This window comes from Odocoileus virginianus, chromosome 20, assembly GCF_023699985.2.
Source record: "Odocoileus virginianus isolate 20LAN1187 ecotype Illinois chromosome 20, Ovbor_1.2, whole genome shotgun sequence".
Taxonomy (NCBI): domain Eukaryota; kingdom Metazoa; phylum Chordata; class Mammalia; order Artiodactyla; family Cervidae; genus Odocoileus; species Odocoileus virginianus.
The window spans coordinates 38,739,427-38,761,068 of record NC_069693.1 but is presented as its reverse complement, the minus strand read 5'-3'; the positions used below and the strand labels follow the sequence as shown (position 1 = coordinate 38,761,068).

The 21,642-nt window shown below is 42.1% G+C and overlaps 1 protein-coding gene across 5 annotated transcripts in view; it reads right to left on the bottom strand.

Moving 5' to 3' along the window:
* The window catches only part of CHD9NB (CHD9 neighbor), a 43,968-nt gene that overhangs the window by 8,190 nt on the left and 14,136 nt on the right, over positions 1–21,642 (bottom strand). The window contains exons 3-5 of one of the 5 annotated variants that reach the window (XR_011482218.1): positions 16,873–17,003; positions 5,121–6,247; positions 1,478–4,655 (exon numbers count right to left, since the gene is read on the bottom strand). The gene's annotated coding sequence lies outside the window, so the exon portion shown is untranslated. Of the gene's footprint in view, positions 1–1,477; positions 6,248–7,167; positions 7,624–8,281; positions 17,004–21,642 lie in introns of those variants that run through there. The other 4 variants (XR_011482217.1, XR_011482219.1, XR_011482220.1 and 1 more) reach the window with 4 other exon arrangements.

The window sequence follows — 21,642 nt, the reverse complement described above, 5'->3', positions numbered from 1 at the left end:
CATTTAGGACATTCAAGTAGATATGTCGGTCCGTTCATTTATTCAATAAATAATTTTTTAAAACTGCATTTATTGATCACTTAATACATGTCAGGTACTATTATAGACTTTTCCCCTTATAGAGTTTACATTATAGCTCATCCCCAGGCCTCCACTCTGACATAAGGATTATTTTGAGCCAAAGATAATTAACAAAAAAACAGACACAAAATAAATTGTCTGCCCTCCCTTAGTCTAACAGAAAGCAGAACATAAATTCCCCTCGTGAAGGTGCACGCCCCACTCCTTCCCATACCAAGAAGGGAAAAACAGTCTTATCGTCAGAGATGTGATGGCCCTGAGAAAAAGTCTCTACCAACAGATCTTACTAGCTAAGCCTTATCTATCACCACTGTGCTAAGTCACTTCAGTCGTGTCCGACTCTTTGCGACTCCGTGAACTGTAGTCTGCCAGACTCCTCTGGCCATGGGATTCTCCAGGCGAGAACACTGGAATGGGTTGCCATGCCTTCCCTCAAGGGATCTTCCTGACCCAGGGAGAGAACCCATGTATCCCGTGCTTCCTGCATTGCAGGCGGATTCTCTACCGCTGAGCCACCGAGGAAACCCCTATCAATCATTAGTTTCCTCGTATATTTGCCTTCTGGAAATTTACCACCCCTAAAAGATCAGTCCTTTTCTTTGTCTCATCACTTTTCTACAAAATTGTGTATGTTTTCTTGAAATGCTAGATAAGCCCAAGTTCTAATCACTCCTTTGAGTTACTCATCACCAAGTACTCCTGGGTGTACGCATGATGTATGATGCACACGTTAATAAACAATTGGTTATTTTTTCTCTTATTAATCTATCTTTTGTTAGTCTAATTGCCAGGTCCCCAGCCAATGAAGCTAAGACAGGCAGAAGGAAACCTTTTTTTTCCCACACCAGGCAGATGAAAAATCTAGTCAGTAGTCAGTAAACTTTTTCTGAGACCCAGTTACACATGAAATACTGAACTCAGTGTCTTTTGACCAAGAAATTCCATTTCCTACTTTCATTCTTGCCTTGCCAAAGTAACCATCCCCTCATGTCCTCTATGACATTACTCAAAAACCAAACTGGAGTATGCTAGGTGGGACCCAGTGTTAAGGTGTCATCCTAGTATCTCCATTCACATGGACACCCGGTGAGACCATTTACATTGAAAGCAATGTAAAATGCTTCTTTATCTTCTTATTCATTCAAACCACGGTCAGACCTTGGGAAGCATTTCTCCCTGAAAATCCTCAGACTTAAGTCAAGAACTTTGAGAAGGTAGTGAAGAAAACTGTGAGCGTCCTTAAGCAGAAGAACTCGAGAAGCATCAAGACTTGAGAAGGAAGGGAGATTAGCTAGATCTAGTGGATCCGTCTCACTAGCCTTACCCAAGGTGAATTCCATGGAACACTGTCTTCTGAAGATACCCAGAAACAAAATTATAGCTTAATCCAAAAAGCTTGAAAAAAATCTTTTATGTTTTATTGCTCTTTTTAAATGTTATGCTGTACATCAAGACATTAAAGGATCTGAAAAATCCTACAGCAAAGGAACTTGTTGAAACTCTGTGAGAAATATATTTCCAAATTGATCTAAACACCAAACTTGTATTCTCATAATACTTACCAATATACCAATATAGCTGGGAATACATTCTGATAAATACATGTAAATAATACAATGGAGATAATAATAGACACTATTATTTATTATCTACTCTATGTCCCATACTTTCCATCATCGTGTTTAATCTGTCAAACAACTTGATATTATATTTTCATGAATATTTTATAAATGTATATCTTCTACTATATATGTATATATGACATATACATATTATAATATTACATAATATCTAACAGATGAAAAACCTGAGGATTAGAATGGGTAAGTAATTTCTCCAAGGTCACATAACTGGTCAGTGGTCAAATGAGGCTTTGAATGAAGGTTCTTAACCATTGCTGTATACTGTTTCCTCTCTACTCCAAGTCCTATTCCATGCCTGAACAGTCCCCTAAAATCATGGCAAAGAATTGTCCCATTCCCTTTTTTTTTTAAGTGTCTTTTTTTTTTCTATAAATTTATTTAATTTGGCTGGGCTGTACAGCCTGTGGGATCTTAGTTCCCCACCCAGGGATCAAACTCACACCTCCTGTAGTGGAAGCTGGGAGTCTTAACCACTGGACATTCAAGAAAGTCCTTAAATTTCTTTTTATACATCTGCCAAAATAGGAGACTCACCATTTCTTCAAATAGCACATTTCATTACTGAATATCTTTAAATATTTAAAAAATTCTTTATATTGAGTTGAAATCTGTCTTTATGTAACTTCCACTCATTATTTCTGGTTTCCACCTCAGAGATGACATAGATTAAGCTACTGTATTTCTATAAAGGAACAGTTCAAATATTTGAAGACAGCTGCTTGTCTTCCATCTGCTGTCAGAAAGATAACCAAATTATAACTATGTTTTTAGAAGTGGACTATATTGAAGTCCACCCATGTTGTTGCAAATGACAAGATTTCCTTCTTTTTCGTACTTTTTGAGAAGAATGTGTACTCTGTTGCTTTTGAATGTAATGCTTTATATTTGTCTAAGTCATGGGGTATAATATGTTGTCTCAGGCTAATGTTTCATTATTGATTTTTTGTCTGGACAATCTATCCATTGATTAAAGTAGGGTATCAAAGTCCCCAACTATTAATGTATTGCTATTTCTCTCTTTGGGTTTCCCTGGTAGCTCAGTCAGTAAAGAATCCACCTGCAATGCAGGAGACCCAAGTTCAATCCCTGGGTTTGGAAGATTCCCTAGATAAGGAAATGGCAACCCACTCTAGTAGTCTTGCCTAGAGAAATCCATGAACAAATGTTAGATTGGTTAACATTTGCTTTAAAATTTAAGTTCTCCTGCATTGGTGTCATAAATATTTACAAATCTTATATCCTTTTTCTGGACTGACCTCTCTATTATATGTAATGCCTTTCTTTTTCTCTGATCACAGTCTTTGTTTTGCTTTTTTTAAAAAAAAAAAGTGGACTATCATTGGTGTATAAACCAGGACTTGAAAAAGGTCTCTAAATGTTTTGCCTAAAACACATTCTCTTGGAAGATTTCCTAGTTTCCACAGTGGTACAAAGAAAGAAAACAAAATTTTTAATCATTGGGGGCCCAGAAAGAGAGGGAGAAAAAGAAAGGGATTGACAATGTGTGTATGATGTGTGTGTTCATATGCACTTTGGAACAACTATATACAAATGCATTTGATGTTTAATAAGTTATAAAAAGAAAGAAAGAAATCTTAGGACAAAGCAGAATTATGTAATTGTGTAACAGAAATACGTTTATCAAACTGTGAGCATTCCCAATATTCCCACACTGAAGAATTCTTTCTTTGCCTACTGGTTTCGGAGGTTTTGTGATATTGACATGAAGTTGATTTTGCAAAAGAGAGAAGAAAGAAGAGAGATTCTAACTTGCTTAATTCCTGGCCTCTTTTTCCTTATGGAGAATTTCCAGGTAACGAGCCAAGCAGAAGAGAAACTTTAACACAAAATAAAATAGCAAGGCAAAATTGATCTGCAGAATAAAGAATAAGGAGGAAGATAGAGAGGGATGAGAAACAGAAAAGTCCCAGGAACTGGAAGTTGGGAAAGAGTTTTGAGGGCATTTGACAAGAGCCTCAAGGGCAGTTTTGAGTGTAGGAGAATCGAGTAGGAGAGGGAAAGGAATTTTAATATGTGTTGCTCTGGGTTTTGAAATGGATCTTTCTCAAGGTTCTTGAAGCGAGGCAGTAACAATTGAAATTCCTTTTCAATTAATTTTAGTTTATAGACTGGTTTTTTTGAACATCATTAAAACTGGGCATCTTGTGCTATAGGGTTTAGGAGGATTGCATTTTTTACATTCTTCTGTTGTGATATCCTCCATCTACTGCAGATGGACATGAGGCTAGGGCATTAAAAAAAATTCATTGGAAGGGGGATTAAAGTTTGCCACCCCATAACATGCCGTAGAGAGTCATTAGTTAAGTTTTACTTGGTGCAAAATGAGGGCTATCACTCAGAACACTGGCTTTCAGATAGTTATGAAAAACCACTCCAAAGAGGCAGGGGGATGCTCAGCGTATGTGTGATTTTGGTGATTCATGCTCTCAGGCACATATTTTTTTGCAGAACATTGCTGCTTGTCTCGTGAAGGTTACTACTAGTCATGAGCACCAGATGTCGCCATGAAGTATTTTAGTGCTTTTCTAGACATGGGGAGATACAAGAATTGGGCTCATAAAATCTTCTCCTGTAAGTATCTAACTATCTGAAGTTCTGTCCTGCCAGTTTTTCCCATGAGCTCAGAGTGCCTCATCCCTGATCTCCTCCACCCTGAACTCCTCTCAGGGGGTGTTGAAGGAATGCAGCTGGCAGTTTATAATTCAGTCCTTGTAGAGGTAGAAGCCAAGTGCCGATTTATAGGTGGCAGTAAGAATTAGGTTGAGTTCATAGAATGTGAGTTTGAGCAAACTCTGGGAGATAGCGAAGGACAGGGAAGCCTGGCGTGCTGCAGTCCACGGGGTCCATAAGAAGTCCGGACATGACTGAGCGACTGAATAAGAAGGCATTTGAGTTCGTGGAATCTCTTATCTGCATGTTAAAAGATAAACCGAGGCACATTAAAAATTTCAAGAGTTAATTCGAGCAAAAATCAATTAAAATCGGGCAGCACCAAACAAGAAGTGGTCGGGAATACTCTACTGATTGAAGCTTAGGGGAAAGATTCCACAGAGAAGATGAAGAATTAAAGAAAGGAAATTATCTGACTGACTAGTTTAAAGCCCATTTGGCTGTTTGTGATTGATCAGCCTTACTGTTTCTATGTCTTAAACTTCGGGTGTTACAGGATTAGATTTTGATTCATTGACGTGGGCCACCACACCACTGCAGCCGCCTCAGTCCAATGGCTTCCTTGTGTAATTAATTTAGCAGCCTAAAAGCAAAACTTCTACAAAAAAGAAAAAACTCAGTTGTCATAAATCCCTCCCCCAAAGCAACTCTGATCTTCTTTCTCCCCACCACACCCAAACAGACACTGTCATGAAACTACCATACCTCTCATTCAATCTTCTAAGGGCTCAGTTATGTTTCAAATAATTCACCCTCCACCTTCACATGGTCTTCTTCTCCTGTGTCTCTGTATCCAGATCTTCTTCTTTCCCTCATAAAGACATTAGTCATTGGATGAAGGGCCCACTCTGATCCAGCATGAATCCAGTTTAATTTGACTACTTCTTCAAACCCTGTTTCCAAATAAGATTTCATCCCAAGGTTCTGGACATAAATGGCAGGGGATAATCTTCAACCCATTCCCATGATTAAAGCCATGGCCTCTAGAGTTTGGGTTTCCTTGGTAACTCAGTTGGCAAAGAATCTGCCTGCACTGCAGGAGACCAGGGTTCGATCCCTGGGTCAGGAAGATCTCCTGAAGAATGAAATGGCAGCCCTCTCTAGTATCCCTGCCTGGAGAATCCCATGGACAGAGGAGCCTGGAGGGCTATCATTTATAGGGTCACAATGAGTCAGTCACAACTGAAGCGACTAAGCATGTATGCTAGAGTTCAAATTTTTGTCTTAACCTAAGTCAGTTCAGTTCCGTTCAGTCGCTTAGTCGTGTTGGACTCTTTGCAACCCCATGGATTGCAGCATGCCAGGCCTCCCTGTCCATCACCAACTCCCGGAGTTTACCCAAACTAATGTCCTTTGAGTTGGTGATGCCATCCAGCCATCTCATCCTCTGTCGTCCCCTTCTCCTTCCACCTTCAATCTTTCCCAGCATCAGGGTCTTTAACATAAGTAGTTGTGTGAATTTGGATAATTCACCTGACCTTCATAAATGTGTTGTCTCACCCATCATGTGTGAGTTTTATGGCCTTGTGGAGCAAATTAGGTAATGTTTATAAAGTCTTTGAGCACACTGCCTGGCCTTTGGAAAGTGTCCACACTTGGAGGCATTGGTAATCATCTCCCATCAATCTAACCCTTCATCCTCTTCTGGCTTTTCTGTGCTTTTCTATCCAACTTGCTCTTAAATATTGGTTTTTCTAAGAGTTCTTTCTTCCCTACTCTTCTGCCGCAGGCAGCTGCTCCCCTCAGGATATGTGTGTTCTGATGATTCTGTTGAGATGAAAACTTTTCCTTCTTCAACTTGGATCCAGCTGTTGGGAGCCTGAAAATTTTAACTGAAAAAAAAAAAAAAAAAATAGAGTAACAGAAGAAAAGACAAGGTTTCTCTTCAAACGTGCATACAGGAATTTTCAATAATGGAAAACTCATGGAAAATCCCAAGGGAAAGTGTACATATGTATCAATTCAATTTAACAAAACAGGGGGGTTTTATTTAGGGTTTCAGTGAGAGAATATGGAAGTTTCTACTGCTTCTCAATGCTAGTGGTAATGGGCAGTCTGTCTTCTTAGCAACTGAATTTCCAGGAAACTCCCTAGGAGGGAGGTCAATAGCTCCTATATTTTCAGGAGGCTCTGCTTTGAGCAGATAAAGAAAATTCAGATAAGATTTCTTTCTGTATGACTGTGCTCACTTTACATGTTTGAATGTTTTCACTTTAATAGGGCTTCTCTGGTGATGCGGTGCTTAAGATTCTGTGCTTCCACTGCAGGTGGCACAGGTTCAATCCCTGGTTGAGGAATTAAGATCCCATGTGCCTCACAATGCAGCCTAAATAAATAAATAAAATTAGTATTTATACTAATTCTGGGGATCCGAAAGAATCTCCAGATTTCCCTCATCTGAAACTCCCCTAGAAGTTTTACACACAAGAAAAGAAACTAGGTCGTTTGCTGTGGAGAGCTCAGTGAGAAGTTGTAAGGTAAAAAGACCTCCAAAGGGAGTGAAGAATAGGGATTAGAACAAGAAATCGAAAAAAAAAAAAAATGATTGAAGTAAGCTATAAATGCAGTCTCTGCATTCAGGAAGCAGCCAGTCGAGATTTTGTTGTTGAATACGAGTTTGCTTGCCCAACACACAGTGAAGCCAAACAAACTAAAATAGTTTGTAGTTAGGAGCAGAGAAAGGTTTATTATTGCAGGGCCAGGAAAGAAGAGTAGGCAGACCACACACACTCAAAAGGCCCAGAATCCCCAGTGGCTTTCAGATAAAGGTTGTTTTGTTTTATTGGATATAGTTGCTTTACACTACTGTGTTCGTTTCTGCTGTACAATGAAGTCACTCAGTTATATGTATACATATATCCCCTCCCTCTCGGGGCTCCCTCCCACCTCAGCCCTCACTCATCTAGGTCATCAGAGAGCACCGAGCTAAGCTCCCCGAGCTATGCAGCAGTTTCCCCAAGGGTTTTCAAAGGCAATATTTGGGGTGAAGGCTACAGGGTGCCTGACTTTCTTCTGATTGGCTAGTGGCAAGATGATATGGTGATGTTTCAAGAATCTCAGTCATCAATCTTCTGCTTCCAATCCAACTGGGGTCCAGTATTTGAAGGTGTTCGTTTCTGCACAACTCTGATCTTATGTATAACTCTTGAAGAGGAACTAAGACTCTGTTCTGGGGCTTCCCAGGTGGTACTCGTGGTAAAGAACTCACCTGCAATGCAGAAGATGTAAGAGACTCAGGTTCGATCCCTGGGTTTGGGAAGATCCCCTGAAGAAGGGCATGGCAACCCACTCCAGTATTCTTGCCTGGGAAAGCCCATGGACAGAGGAGCCTGGCAGGCTATGGTCCATGGGGCCAAAAAGAGTAGGACATGACTGAAGTGACTTAGCACACAGGGCGCCATTTCATTCCCTCACTTTCCTAATTAGTAACTGCTTGGATCTGCCCTTTGGAATTCGAGGAAGACCTAGGAGGCTAAAGTCTTTTTCTGAACACAAGAAACGGGGAACACAGAAAGAGCTCTCTCTTCCAGAGAGCCCCACAGGGTCCAGCTCAGCTTCAACTTTTCGATGCTGGATTTGAAGCATCTTTAGGGAAGATGTTTAGTGGCAGTGTTGCAGGAAGGAGGACCCCTTCCAAGGCTTGAGAGTGGGCTCTTGTCTAACCCTCAGAAATGAATTATCTGAGGAGCGACAGGTGCTGACCAAGGGGAGCCTGGGTGGAGAGCAGGAGGGCAAAGGAAACCAGGGAGGCTGCTCTGCCATGTGGCTTGGATTCTCAGGTTTCCTGGTCATGGGATTAGTTTCCAGTTGTCTCCGGCCAATCATTGTGACCCAGGGTCCCTCCTGGTGGCGCACACATTGCTCACCCAAGATGGATTCCAGTGAGGAGGATTCTGGGATGTTGGTAGGACACATGGTATCTCTTTTTGACCTTTCAGGAATTCTTCTGGTTGGCAGTGGCTTGTTAGTGCTGTGTTCCTAAGCAGGACCTCCTGTCATAAAATAACTCACGGAAATGGTTACTATGGTGCCTGGCCAGTGTGGGCGGTATCAGTCAATGTTTCTCCTAACAGTGGTGTGACAGTCATGGTAACTTCCTGAAGCAGAGCGTGAAGACATAGGTTTTCCAGTGAACTCTGAGTGACCTGCCCTGATAGAGCCTTTGAATTTCTATCAAGTCCAGCTCCAGTTTTCAGGGTTTCCAGAAAGGGGCATTTTTAGTTTTCAATCATGTCAAGTCAGCAAAGTGGGAGAAAAATTGGAAGTATTAATTACTGACAAAATGCAAGAGACAGCAGGATCCAGTTTACAAAAAGATGAAAAAAAGCTCAAAAACAAGAAACAGGACTAGTATTCAAAAACCCACAAGAGTGGGTTATAGTTTTCCATAGAAACATGTAATTTCTCCTACAATCACCTATTCTCATCAAAAATAATCAAAGTAAGATCATTATTGATGCATGGTAAGTCTGATTTCATTGAATTTGACCTGCTTATTTACATAAATGCAGCAAGAATGGTAACTAATGCTATAGTTCTATTAAAGTTTGCTTTGCTGGAAACAAAACTGTGTTACTGAGATTGGGACATGAACCTGTGGTCTTTTAACTGAGATCGTACTTGGTCTCAGGATTTAATGAAGCTCAGGTTCTTGATGTCTCATCACAGGAAGAATTCAGTGAGAGACAAAGTGATAGTTAAGAAGTGGATTTATTTAGAGAGAAACACACTCCACAGACAGAGCATGGGCCATCTCAGAAGGTAAGAGCAGCCTTGAAATACGGCACGGTTAGTTTTTATGGGCTGGGTAATTTTATAGCGAAAGAGTGAGAGGATTATTCCAACCATTTCAGGGACGGGGTGGGGATTTTCAGGAATTGGGCCACTGCTCACTTTTTGGTCTCTGGCTGACCTCAGAACTGTCATGGCACTGGTGGGTGTGTCTTTTAGCTTGCTGCTGTATTAAGATGAGCGTATAGTGAGGCTCAAGGTCTAGTGGAAGCCAACTTGTCCGCCATCTTGGACCCATTTGGTTCTAATCAGTTTATGTCATGTCCTTGGTCTATGTCCCTTCTTTTCAAGTTTGTGCCCTGCCCCCTTCCTCCTGCTTCAGAACGTCTCAAAAAAAAAAATCTCAGATTGGACTTCTGAAAGTGTACTTTAGATTAGAACGTCAAGCCAAGAACTTGCCATCAACTATCTATTCTTCCTAAAGGTTTGGATAAAATCCTCTCTTCTCAAGGTCCCCAGAATATCCCGTTTCCTGCACCCTCCAGAACGTGACTTTCCTTATTCACCTGTATGGCTGGGAATCCCATAATTCAGAGAATAAGCCAATTGTTTCAAGACAGCTTCATAAGCAATGGCTCCATAAAGTCAATTTTATTTTCTTAAAACTGTCTGGCAGTATTTGATTTTATGTACATCATTCTCAAATATGGTATTCTAGTAAAAACTTTGGTTACATGATCAATTTTTCCAACTATATACTATTAAAAGGAAGACAGGTTCTTACTTAACTTATGCAAGTAACTATATTGCCATGAAAATAACAACACTAGAAAAAAAGTATCTGAATTCTGGAAGGATCAAGAAGGGAGAAAAAGAGAAGTGCTTCAGTTTTTGTTTACAAACATTTAATATACAAAATTGTTGTAAGTTATAGATATCTTAAGAGAAATGAGAAAGGGTTTCCTTATATCCAGAAGGTGTAACATTAAAGAACCAGCAATGTTCCCCTAAAAAAGTCATAAAAATTATAACAATGTTTCATGAGTTCTATCAGTCTCATGTAATTAATTCTTGTTCTACTTGCTGTTGGGTTAGCAGTTTCAACTAGAATTCTCTATACCCAGTCCAGGGTAATCATCTCAAAGTTATTAATACCATCAGAAGTCTGTACCCCAGAGTACATGTCATAGCCCTTTCTATGAGCCTGAGATGGTCCCTTTTTTTGAAGATGAAGCATTCTGGATTTTATCTGATTGTAAAGCACTATTTGTAAATAATAAGAGACTTAACATGACCATGGTTTAAAATTTGATGACATTTCACTATAAAAGTAACACAATTTGGTTGTTTCTGTGATATACAACATTCTAAACAATAATTGGAATTATGACTGCTAACATTATGCCAGGATATTTCATGGAAGGTTCTGGTCCCATCACTTTATGGGAAATAGATGGGGAAACAGTGGAAACAGTGGCTGACTTTATTTTGGGGGGCTCCAAAATCACTGCAGATGGTGATTGCAGCCATGAAATTAAAAGACGCTTACTCCTTGGAAGGAAAGTGATGACCAACCTAGATAGCATATTTAAAAGCAGAGACATTACTTTGCCAACAAAGGTCTGTCTAGTCAAGATTATGGTTTTTCCAGTGGTCATGTATGGATGTGAGAGTTGGACTGTGAAGAAAGCTGAGCGCCAAATAATTGATGCTTTGAACTGTGGTGTTGGAGAAGACTCTTGAGAGTCCCTTGGACTTCAAGGAGATCCAACCAGTCCATCCTAAAGGAAATCAGTCCTGAATATTCATTGGAAGGACTGATGCTGAAGCTGAAACTCCAATACTTTGGCCACCTCATGCGAAGAGTTGACTCATTGGAAAAGAGCCTGATGCTGAGAGGGATTAGGGGCAGGAGGAGAAGGGGATGACAGGATGAGATGGCTGGATGGCATCACCGACTCGATGGACATGAGTTTGAGTAAACTCCGGGAGTTGGTGATGGACAGGGAGGCCTGGTATGCTGCAATTCATGGGGTCGCAAAGAGTCGGACACAACTGAGCAACTGAACTGAATTGAACTGATAAATTTTTAGAAATTTCATACAGTTTCTGAATACATACATTAATAATATTTATCCATACAAATAAAGCCTAGGGAAGGTTAAGCATCACTTTTTATTTGACAATGCTATTCATGCAGTTTTGGGCTTCCCTGGTAGCTCAGATGGTAAAGCGTCTGCCTACAATGCGGGAGACCCGGGTTTGATCCCTGGGTCGGGAAGATCCCCTGGAGAAGGAAATGGCAACCTACTCCACTATTCTTGCTTGGAAAATCTCTTGGACTGAGGATCCTGGTAGGCTACAGTCCATGGTGTCACAAAGAGTCGGACAGGACTGAGCGACTTCACTTCACTTCACTTCATTCATGCAGTTTAATACATCAAACAAACCTAATTAGTTTAACGTCTCTCTTTTTACAAAGAGAGAAAAAAAAAACTCTTTGAGATGTTCTAGGAGCCTTCTGTGAAATCTCAAAGTCAATTCAAGGTCAAAAAGACTTCATTTACAATTTGATTTGGGGGAGTTGTCAAAAATGTCAAAGTGTTTAAACACTTCATTAACCAGGAGCACAGATCACTATGCAACAATACTTGTCAATTTAACCAAAATAACAATAAAAATTTTCAAAAGTAAATATAGGGAGCAACTTTGTTGTAAAAACAAAAAAAAAAAAAACAGCTCTTATAAAAAGTGAGAATTGTTTCTCTTAAATAATTGAGGACATGACAAAGACAACACAGGAAATTATTGTGATAAGACTCAGAGTTGTTTCCTAGGTGGATTAATCAAAAGATAGAGAAAACCTTTTACAATCTCTTATTGAAAACAGGCCAACAATTCAACACACTTTGTCTTTTTAAGAGAGTGAAAGATCACACTCTAGAGTTGCATTAGTGCACTATCGATATTAAAGTTCACTTTAAAATCTTATAACAGATTCACTTAATCATATCCAGTGTGACCACATGAGATTAAATATTCTCTTTCTCTCTCTTCCCCTGTCTCTCTTTCTCTCTCACAAACCTTTTACAAGTTTCTAGACCCATTCAGTTCTTGTCCTACATTTTCCTCTTTTTTATTCTGGAACAACTTAGACACAGCTATTTTAGGATGAAATTACTCTTTTTTTCCTTAACAGAAACATAGCCTTAACACCTTGTATACTTTTTCTTATCAAAAGCATATCCTACTTTCCTGGCATGTTTTGCATAGACTTTTTTCCCTTCATCCTTATTATTTCTAGTAGTGTCTCTTACACATACTAATTATAATTCTCAATCCTTAGTTTTGTTTTTTTTTTAAGAGAAAACTAGGAAATAGTTTTTGATCCTGTAGTGGAACAGATGCCGTGGTTGCAGCTCGTGTTGAGTCCAGAACCGCAGCGGATAGGAGGCTAGAGGATGTGCACAGGATGCTGACCTGCTGACTGGGCCTGGAGACCCCAAGGAGAAGGAAGAAGTGGAGGAGGAATGAGTGGACCCCCTAACAACAGTGAGAGGGCAATGCGAGCACCTGGAGAAATGTGTAAAGACTCATGAATGGCTCGAGCTCTGAGATGAGCGTGTAGCCTCCAGGTCACAGACAGAGGACGACTGCACAGAGGAGCTCTTCAACTTCTTGCATGTGAGGGACCACTGTGTGACCCACAAATTGTTTAACAACTTGAAATAAGTGTGCAGATTCATCCACCCCAGCCTTCGTCACCTGGGCATGGGCATATCTCCTTATGGTTTTGAACACATTGTTTATTGTGTAATCAAGTTCATGTGAACCTCAAGGATTTGGGCTTAGGCAAGTAGCTTCTATGTAATTATCAGTGATTTCATCTTAAGAAAGTCCAGTGATCAAGCAAAAAAAAAAACAAACTAGGAAATAAACAATGGTGATATACCATATAGCATTCAGTAGTTGATAAGTAGAGAAGGCAGTGGCACCCCACTCCAGTACTCTTGCCTGGAAAATCCCATGGACGGAGGAGCCTGGTGGGCTGCAGTCCATGGGGTCACTAAGAGTTGGACACGACTGAGCGACTTCACTTTCACTTTTCACTTTCATGCATTGCAGAAGGAAATGGCAACCCACTCCAGTGTTCTTGCCTGGAGAATCCCAGGGACGAGGAACCTGGTGGGCTGCAGTCCATGGGGTCGCACAGAGTCGGACACGACTGAAGTGACTTAGCAGCAGCAGCAGCAGCAGTTGATAAGCAAAAGTATGAATATACCATCTCACAATTTCTAGAGCCATATGCTTCCTTATAGTACAGTTTCCCAATGTGGCAAAAGAACATGTTTATTAACACGTCCAAGTATCTTTAGTCTTTATGTAAAAATAAGAAGTCAGGTCAACTTCATTGCTGCCCTGCAAATAGTTTCATCAGTACCATCTTTCTAGATTCTATATACATGCGCTAATATACAATATTTGTCTTTCTCTTTCTGACTTACTTCACTCTGTACAAAAGGCTTTAGATCCTATGGTTCACGTTGATGTATGGCAGAAATCAGCACAATACTGTAAAGTAACTATCTTTTTTTTAATTTATTTATCTTTTAATTGATCATCACTTTATAGAATTTTGTTTTCTGCCATACATCAACATGAATCTGCCGTAGGTATACATATGTCCCTCCTTCTGAACCTCCTTCCCATCTCCCTCCCCATCCCACCCCTCGAGGTTGATACAGAGCTCCTGTTTCAGTTACCTGAGTCATGGAGCAAATTCCCACTGGCTATCTATTTTACATATGGTAATATAAGCTTCCACGTTACTCTCTCCTCCAATAAAAAACTTAAAATAAAAATAAAACCTTTTTTAAAAAGTAAAAAAAAAAAAAGGCAAGGGGACTTCCCTGGTGGTCCAGTGGCTAAGTATCCATCTCCCAACGCAGGGGACACGGGTTTCATCCCTGGTCGGGGAACTAAGATCCCACATACTGTGGGGCAAGTTAGCCTGTGCATGGCGACTAAGACCCAATGTAGCCAAATAAATACACAAAATAAATTTTAAAAAAAGAAGAAGAAGAAGAAACAAGAGAAAGTGCTCTCTTGCGCACATGCACTCTGTCTTTCTCTCTTTTTTAACCAGTGCCACATGGCCTGTGGGATCCCAGTTCCCCAACCAGGGATTGAACCCGGGCCCTCGGCAGTGAAAACTTGGAGTTCTAACCACTGGACCACCAGGGAATTCCCACTCTTCCTCTCTTTTTTTCTTTCACTCTTTCTTTCTCTCTTTCCTTCTTCTTTCTCATGTGAAAATACAGGGAGAAGCCAGAAAATGACCTTTCACCACAATCCCAGAACACTTGTATCCTGATCTTAGACTTTCAGCCTCTGAAACTGTGCAAAATAAATATTTGCTGTGTGACCCTCCCAATTTATGATATCTTGTTAAAGCAGCCCAAACTGACTACGACACACAATGACACAAATGTCACATGTTTGCATACAAAAGTTGGTCCTCGTCTTTGCTCCAGTTTATATTTTCACCTGAACTGTACTTCTGGCAAATGGAACAAGCTGTCACCTCCTCAGTATGAGGGTTAAATATTTGTAGAGGAAATTTTTAAGATTTCTTCCTTTTTTCTTGATATATTAATATAAACTTAAGGAGGCTATGGACTAAATTTTGTTTTCCATTAGTCTGTGTCTTCTTTCTCAGCCTCATGAGGTTGCTTTTAAGAGCCCCTCGAGAGCCCCTGAGATGGACCAAGGGTCACCTGAAGTTCCAGTGACTATAGGGAGCTGAAGCGCTAAAGTGGAAAGACAGAAAGTCCAGCTTGGGAGATCTGTGTTTTCCCAAAGGTGCTATTATCCTTAGAAAAGTCACACCAAGAAGAAAGGAGGCAGACAGGGTTGGTGCCGTGGTGGCAGAGCAGAGTCAGTGGGATTTGAGAAGAAAGGAGTTTAGTCTACTGAAAAGTTCCCATGAGAGGAACAGGATCAAGTAGGGAGGATAGAGAGGCCTTGAAACCAAAGCCAGAAAGGAGAACTTCAAGCCCAAGAGGTATCTTCCAAACAAAGATGCTAGATTGTAACTCAGCTTCAGAAAGTATACCCATTCCAACCAACCAGGACTCAAACATAAGTATCTTCCCTGGTGGGTCAGATGGTAAAGAATCTGCCTGCAGTGCTTGAGACCTGGGTTCAATCCCTGCTTTGGGAAGATCCCCTGGAGGAGGGCATGGCGACCCACTCCAGCATTCTTGCCTGGAGAATCCCCATGGACAGAGGAGCCTGGTGGGCTACAGGCCATGGGGTTGCAAAGAGTTGGACACAATTTAGCAACTTTCACTTTCTTCACTTCGCAGGGCCAAAAATCAAAGAGGGCACAGAAGGTGCAGCCCTCATACCCAAAGGCAGCCAAGGAGGAAGGGAGGAAGGATCTCCATTGCCATAGTGATGAACAGAGACAGTGGGGAGAGACAGGAGTCCTTATAGGATGAGACCTTTCAAGATTTAGATTTAGATGAATTCCCTGAGAGTTGCTAACTGTCAGCAGAACCCCACTCCAGATGTGGTACCCAGACTACCCATATCTCAGTCGTGTCCGACTCCTTTTGGCCCCATGGACTGGAGCCTGCCAGGCTCCTCTGTCCATGAGGTTTCACAGGCAAGAATACTGGAGTGGGTTGCCATTTCTTCTCCAGGGAATCTTCCCAACCCAGAGATCGAATCTGCGACTCTTAAGTCTCCTGCGTTGGCAGGCGGGCTTTTTACCTCTAGAGCTACCTGGGAAGCCCCATTTCTACCCTTAAGCAGGTAGAAAACCAGAGTAAACTTTTCAGTTTCCAAAACCAGGTTCTCAGGAAACAATACTTTTAGCAATCAAGAGACAAAACAGTAGCAAAAAAGACAGACAGAACAGCTCCCTGTAACAAAAGTCCCAGTATCCAAAGAACTCAGGGATGGGAGGAGTGGACTGGGAGGGAATGAAGTAGAAAAGAATGGCTTTATTGCTTTCCCAGGCAAAGGAGGACATGGTGGGTGCCTGCCCCTCAAAAAGTGCAAGTCCCAACCCAGGAGGATTTGATAAGGACTTTTATAACAAGGGGCTTCCCTGGGGGCTCAGACGGTAAAAAATCTGCCTGCAATGTAGGAGACCCAGCTTCGGTCCCTGAGTCAGGAAGATCCCCTGGAGAAGGGAATGGCAACGCAGTCCACTATTCTTGCCTGGAGAATTCCATGGACAGAGGAAACTGGAGGGCAACAGTCTGGGTGGGTTGCAGAGTCAGACACAACTAACTAACACACTTTATAGGAACAGTTTAAGGGTGGGGTGCCTCTCAAGATTAGGGTGTGTGCAGGGCCTGCACTCCCTTAATCCTCTCTCGATGGTCTCCACCCTAGAGAATTTGATGAAGGGTTTGAGAACAGTGGTTCAAAGCTGGGGTCTCTGACAAAATCAGGCTGTAAGCAGGGTTGGCAGTCCCTTCATCTTATCTCCCAGGTGGCCAGTCTCCTAATCTTGATAAGTTTCCCTGGTCCTTTTCATCTTGCCTTGGGTGATTTCTTGGCTGTTCCTCCCTTGTTTAAAAACAGCAAAGAACTGGCTTTAACCAAAAATTTCGGAAAATCTTTTTCAGAAAGGCAAAGAACGGCTCTTACTGTCCTTGCTTGGCAGAGTCTGGCGGAGACCCAGGATTCCAACTGGTAAAATAAAGTTTACCTTCGCTGGCATGGTCAAAGGTCCTGGGACCTCAGCAGCAGTCCCCTGAGAGTGGAGAGTCCCAACCATCCCATCTTAATTGCCAGAAGTCTTGGGAAGAAAACTTTTCCAGCTTCTGTCCAACAGTTGGCCTGGTAATTTAAATGAGAAAAAAAAAAAAAAAAAAAAAAATTAACAAGAGAAAACAGAATGTTAATTTTCACACAAGCTTGTGGGAGCTCCCAGTCATGGAAAACTCTTGGACTAACCCAAAGGAAAAGTATAGATGTGTGTGCGTGCCTGCACAGTTGTGTCTGACTCTTTTATGACCCCATGGACTAGCCCACCAGACTCCTCTGTCCATGGATTTCCCAGGCAAGAATACTGGAGTGGGTTGCCATTTCCTCCTCCAGGAATGTGTATATAAACCAATTTAACAAAGAGCGGTGGGTTTAGGGCTTCAGTGGGAGAGTATGGAAGGTTCTGTTGGGCTTTTTGATGCTAATGAGAATGGACAGTCCCTCTTCTTGGCAGCTAAATTCACAGGAAACTGCCTCGGAGGAGGTTTAATGGCAGCTGTATATTGTAATGGCTCTGATTCAGGCAGCTAAAGGAAATTTACACAGCATTCATTTCTGCACCTTCTGTGCTCAAATGTTTTCACTTTAAAATAATCTTTATACCAATTCTGAGGGTCCAAGAGGATCACCACAATTTTCAGTGGAGTTCTCCAAGTCTCACCCTCTGGAACCAAACTGCCTAGTACATGTTCCAGCTCTGTCTGGGAAAGTTGAAAGACCTGGGGTAGATTACTCACTCCTCTGTGTTTCAATATGCAGAAAGAGGATGGAGTGATAGAAAGGATTAAACAAGTGCTATGTGTGAAGCATTTGGAACAATGCCTGGACACAGTAACAGTGATACAAGTGTTTCCTATTGTTATTTTTTTATTGCAGTATAACTGACATATAACATTATATTCACTTCAAATGTACAACCTAATGATTCAACATTTAGGTATATTACAAAATGATCACCACAGTATGTTTAGGTAGCATCCATCACCAAGCTAAAGAATTATTATTTTTTTGTCCTATAAGCTTCTCAAACTCAACCATTCCAAAACTCATCTTCTCTCTAAACCTGTCCCTCAGGAATTCCCTTGTGGTCCAGTGGTTAGGGGTCTGCACTTTCACTGCCAAAGTTCTGGGTTCAGTACCTGGTCAGGAAACAGATCCCACCAAGCCTCCTGGTGCAGTATTTTTTTTTTTTAAGTGATAAAAAACATAGATAAACTTTTCCTTCCTTCTGTTTTCCTTCCTCCCTTTTTCATGTGGTGGTACTACCACCAGCTGCATCACCCAAGGAGAAACCCTGATTTCTCTCTCCCCTTTCACCCCATGTAAAATCAACCACTAAAACGGGTTCATTTTAATCCCCAAATACTGCTTGAGTTTGTTCTCTTCATTCTCGTTTTTCTGTCCGAGTTGATTATTGCTTAGCACTTCCCCACCCTGTCGGTGGGGTTTTGGCCACATGACTCGCTGTGGGCAATGGAACAGTATTAGACGTGACTGTAGCTGTGCAAACTGGACTCAGGCTCTTGTGCTCCTGCCATTATCACGTGAAACACTCCTCAGGTAGCCTCGACTGCCTGAACCACAGTGACCCAGAAGCACACGAGTTTGAAGGAAAAGCTTATGCCTGTGTGCCACTGAGATTTTGTGGTTGCAAAATAGTTTTGGGTTTTGTTTTTTTTTTTCTTTTTTGCTGCACTGGGTCTTAGTTGCAGCACCCGGGATCTTCCATCTTCATCACAGCATGCAGGATTTTTAGTGGTGGCATGTGAACCCTTAGTTGCGGCATATGAGATCTAGTTCCCTGACTAGGGATCAAACCCAGGGCCGCTGCATTGGACGCACAGAGTCTCAGCCACTGGACTCCCAGGGAGGTCCTAGCTCTTAACAGGAATACCTGCCTGATGCATTTTTCCTGGAACAGGCCATTGTCTTCTCGTTGCTGTTTCCATTTCTAGCCTTACTCCTCTCAACTGCATCCTTCAAATGGCTACCAGCTGCCTCTACTTAAAGTGCAAATCTGATTTGAGCTGACTTACTCATAGTTCTTTGAAAATGACAGAAACCAAATTCAAATCACTCTTGGTGGGGGGGAGGGGGACTGAGAATCTATTGGTTTGTGTAATCTTTAGGGGTGGTCATAGCTGCTCACATGGCTGGATCCAGTTACCCAAACAAGCTCATTGGGAATACGTCTCTCCTTCTCAGAACGCCATTCTCTTCTGTGGCTTCGTTCTCAAGCAGACCCTCTCCAGCCCAGAGGGGAAAATGCCATTAAGAGGTGCCAAGCTAAAATCCTACTATTTTATTAACTCCAAAAGAAAGTGAATACGTCTTTCATAATTGTGCCAATAAAAAGTCTCCCAGAAGACTCACTGTACTGATTTGGGTTGGATGCCGTTCCTTGAATCAGTCACGCTGACCAGGGAGGTGAAGTGCTTAGCCTTGTACCCGAGAATGGGATCAGCCCCATCGAGTCGTGTAAACCAAGAGTGGATAAGCAAAGGGTTCCCCAAGGGGAAAAAATGGGATTTGTTACCAGAAGGCAAGATACAAAGCAGTCAAAAGCAAGTGATATCTTGGCATCATTCCTCTGCCTAAAGTCCTCCAATGAGCTCCTCATCACCATTAGGATGAACACTTAGCCTCCCAGTATGAACCACAAGGCCCTCCATGATCTGTGGTCCTTTTCACTTATTAAGCCTCCTCCCTGTCACTGTGTGATGGGCCCTTTGCTCCCACAACACTGCATATCACAACCTCGCAGCCCATACGTTCCCCTTCTCCTGAAACACTTACCCTGTTTTCACTAGCTAATTCCTACTTACTCATAAAGGCTCCATATAGGTCTCATCAAAGCTGACTTTCCTGCTCCAGGTTGTGCTCCCAGAAGGACTACCTCAACATTTTACTAACAAGGACATGTTTGGCACAGAGGAGTCTCTGAGTAGGTCTTTCCTGGTAGCTCAGCTGGTAAAGAATCTGCAGTGCAGGAGACCTCAGTTTGATTCCTGGGTCAGGAAGATTCCCTGGAGAAGGGATAGACTACCCATTTCAGTATTTCTGGGCTTCCCTGGTGGCTCAGCTGGTAAAGAATCCACCTACAGTGCAGGAGACCTGGGTTCAGTCCCTGGGTTGGGAAGGTCCCCTGGAGGAGGGCATAGCCACCCACTCCAGTATTCCTGCCTAGAGACTCCCCATGGACAGAAGAGCCTGGCAGGCTATAGTCCATGGGGTTGCAAAGAGCTGGACACAACTCAGCAACTAAGTATAGCACAGAAGAACAGTCTCCCAGTAACTGCTGGATTAATGGATGGATGGAGCAAGGAATAGTGACTGAGTGGGCGAAACAATAAATATTTGCTTAATGAATGGATTTGGTTTGAAATGGGAAGTTGATTGACTCATAGAACTGAAAAATCCAAGGGAAGAGCTGAATGTATTGGTTGTTGTTGTTCAGTTGCCAAGTCTTGTCCAGCTCTTTGTGACGCCATGGACTACAGCACATCCGGCTTCCCTGTCCCTCACCATCTCCCGGAGTTTGCCCAAGTTCATGTCCATTGCATGCCATCCAACCATCTCATCCTCTGTCATCTTCTTCTTCCGCCTTCAATCTTTTCCAGCATCAGGGTAAAGGTAAACAGTATACATAGGTAGGTAAATAGACTGACTAGATAGATGGAATGAATGGACTGGATAAATAGGGGGATGGATGAATAGATGGAGAGATAAGTGGATAGAAAGGTGTCTAGTAAGCAAAATCCTCCTCCTCGAGTAGTTGTGGAAGTGGGCCAGAGAAATGGCTTTCAAGTTATGTGCTGAGTCTATGCAGACCTGCCTTTAAAGGGTTTAAAGTTCATTTGCGTAGACATAATTCTCGCCACTTATACTAGGCACTTGAGCCTCAGAGGGAGATAGCTGGGTGATACTGGGCCTCTGTGGCACAACTGGAATATAGTTAAAAAGAAACTGGGTCCTTTTTCCTGTTACAGATTAACTTCCTGGCAAATTGCAACATGCCTGCCACAGCTGGAGGTGGATGAAGAATCCTGGGTTGTTTTTTTTGTTGTTTTTTTTTTTGAGAATCCTGTTTTTAAAACCCTCAGAGATCTCGCATTTAATTAAATGAGCATTTTGCACCATCCCAGGAGGAAGCCAAACAAACCACCCTGTTTCTGAACTTCTAAGGACCTGGAGTCCCCTTCATTTGGAGTTGGTAAGAAGTTGAGTGCGTTTTGCCCTCAGGAGCTGATGGAAATGAGCACCACCCTGCCTGCAAACCTCACCACCAGCTGAACTTTTTCCAAGAGTCCCGAGGGTGGACACTGTGAGCAGCTCCTGACCAGACACCATCCTGTTTTGCAGGGTGAATTTCCATTAGGAGGGAGGAGGGCAAAAAACAGAACTGTGTTTCAAAAAAAAAATTGAAAGCAGTTACCAGAGCTTGGCCTATGCCCAGAAAGCTGCAGAAAGAGGCCCCAAACTTCCTGATCCCCAGCTGCAAGCCCAGGCCTGTTTCCTGGCCCACTGCAAGTTTCCTACCCCGGGGAAAGAGCAGGGCTTCGGGCCAGCTGAGGAGGCCCCATCTCTCCTGCTCCCTCCTTGAAAGACGTCAGGCTCTGCTGAAGCAAAAGTGACGTTTTTGTAGTCAAGTTGCAGGCCAAATTGCTTCACTTCTGGTCCTTCCTTCTCTTTACCCCCACTGCCAGGTCCT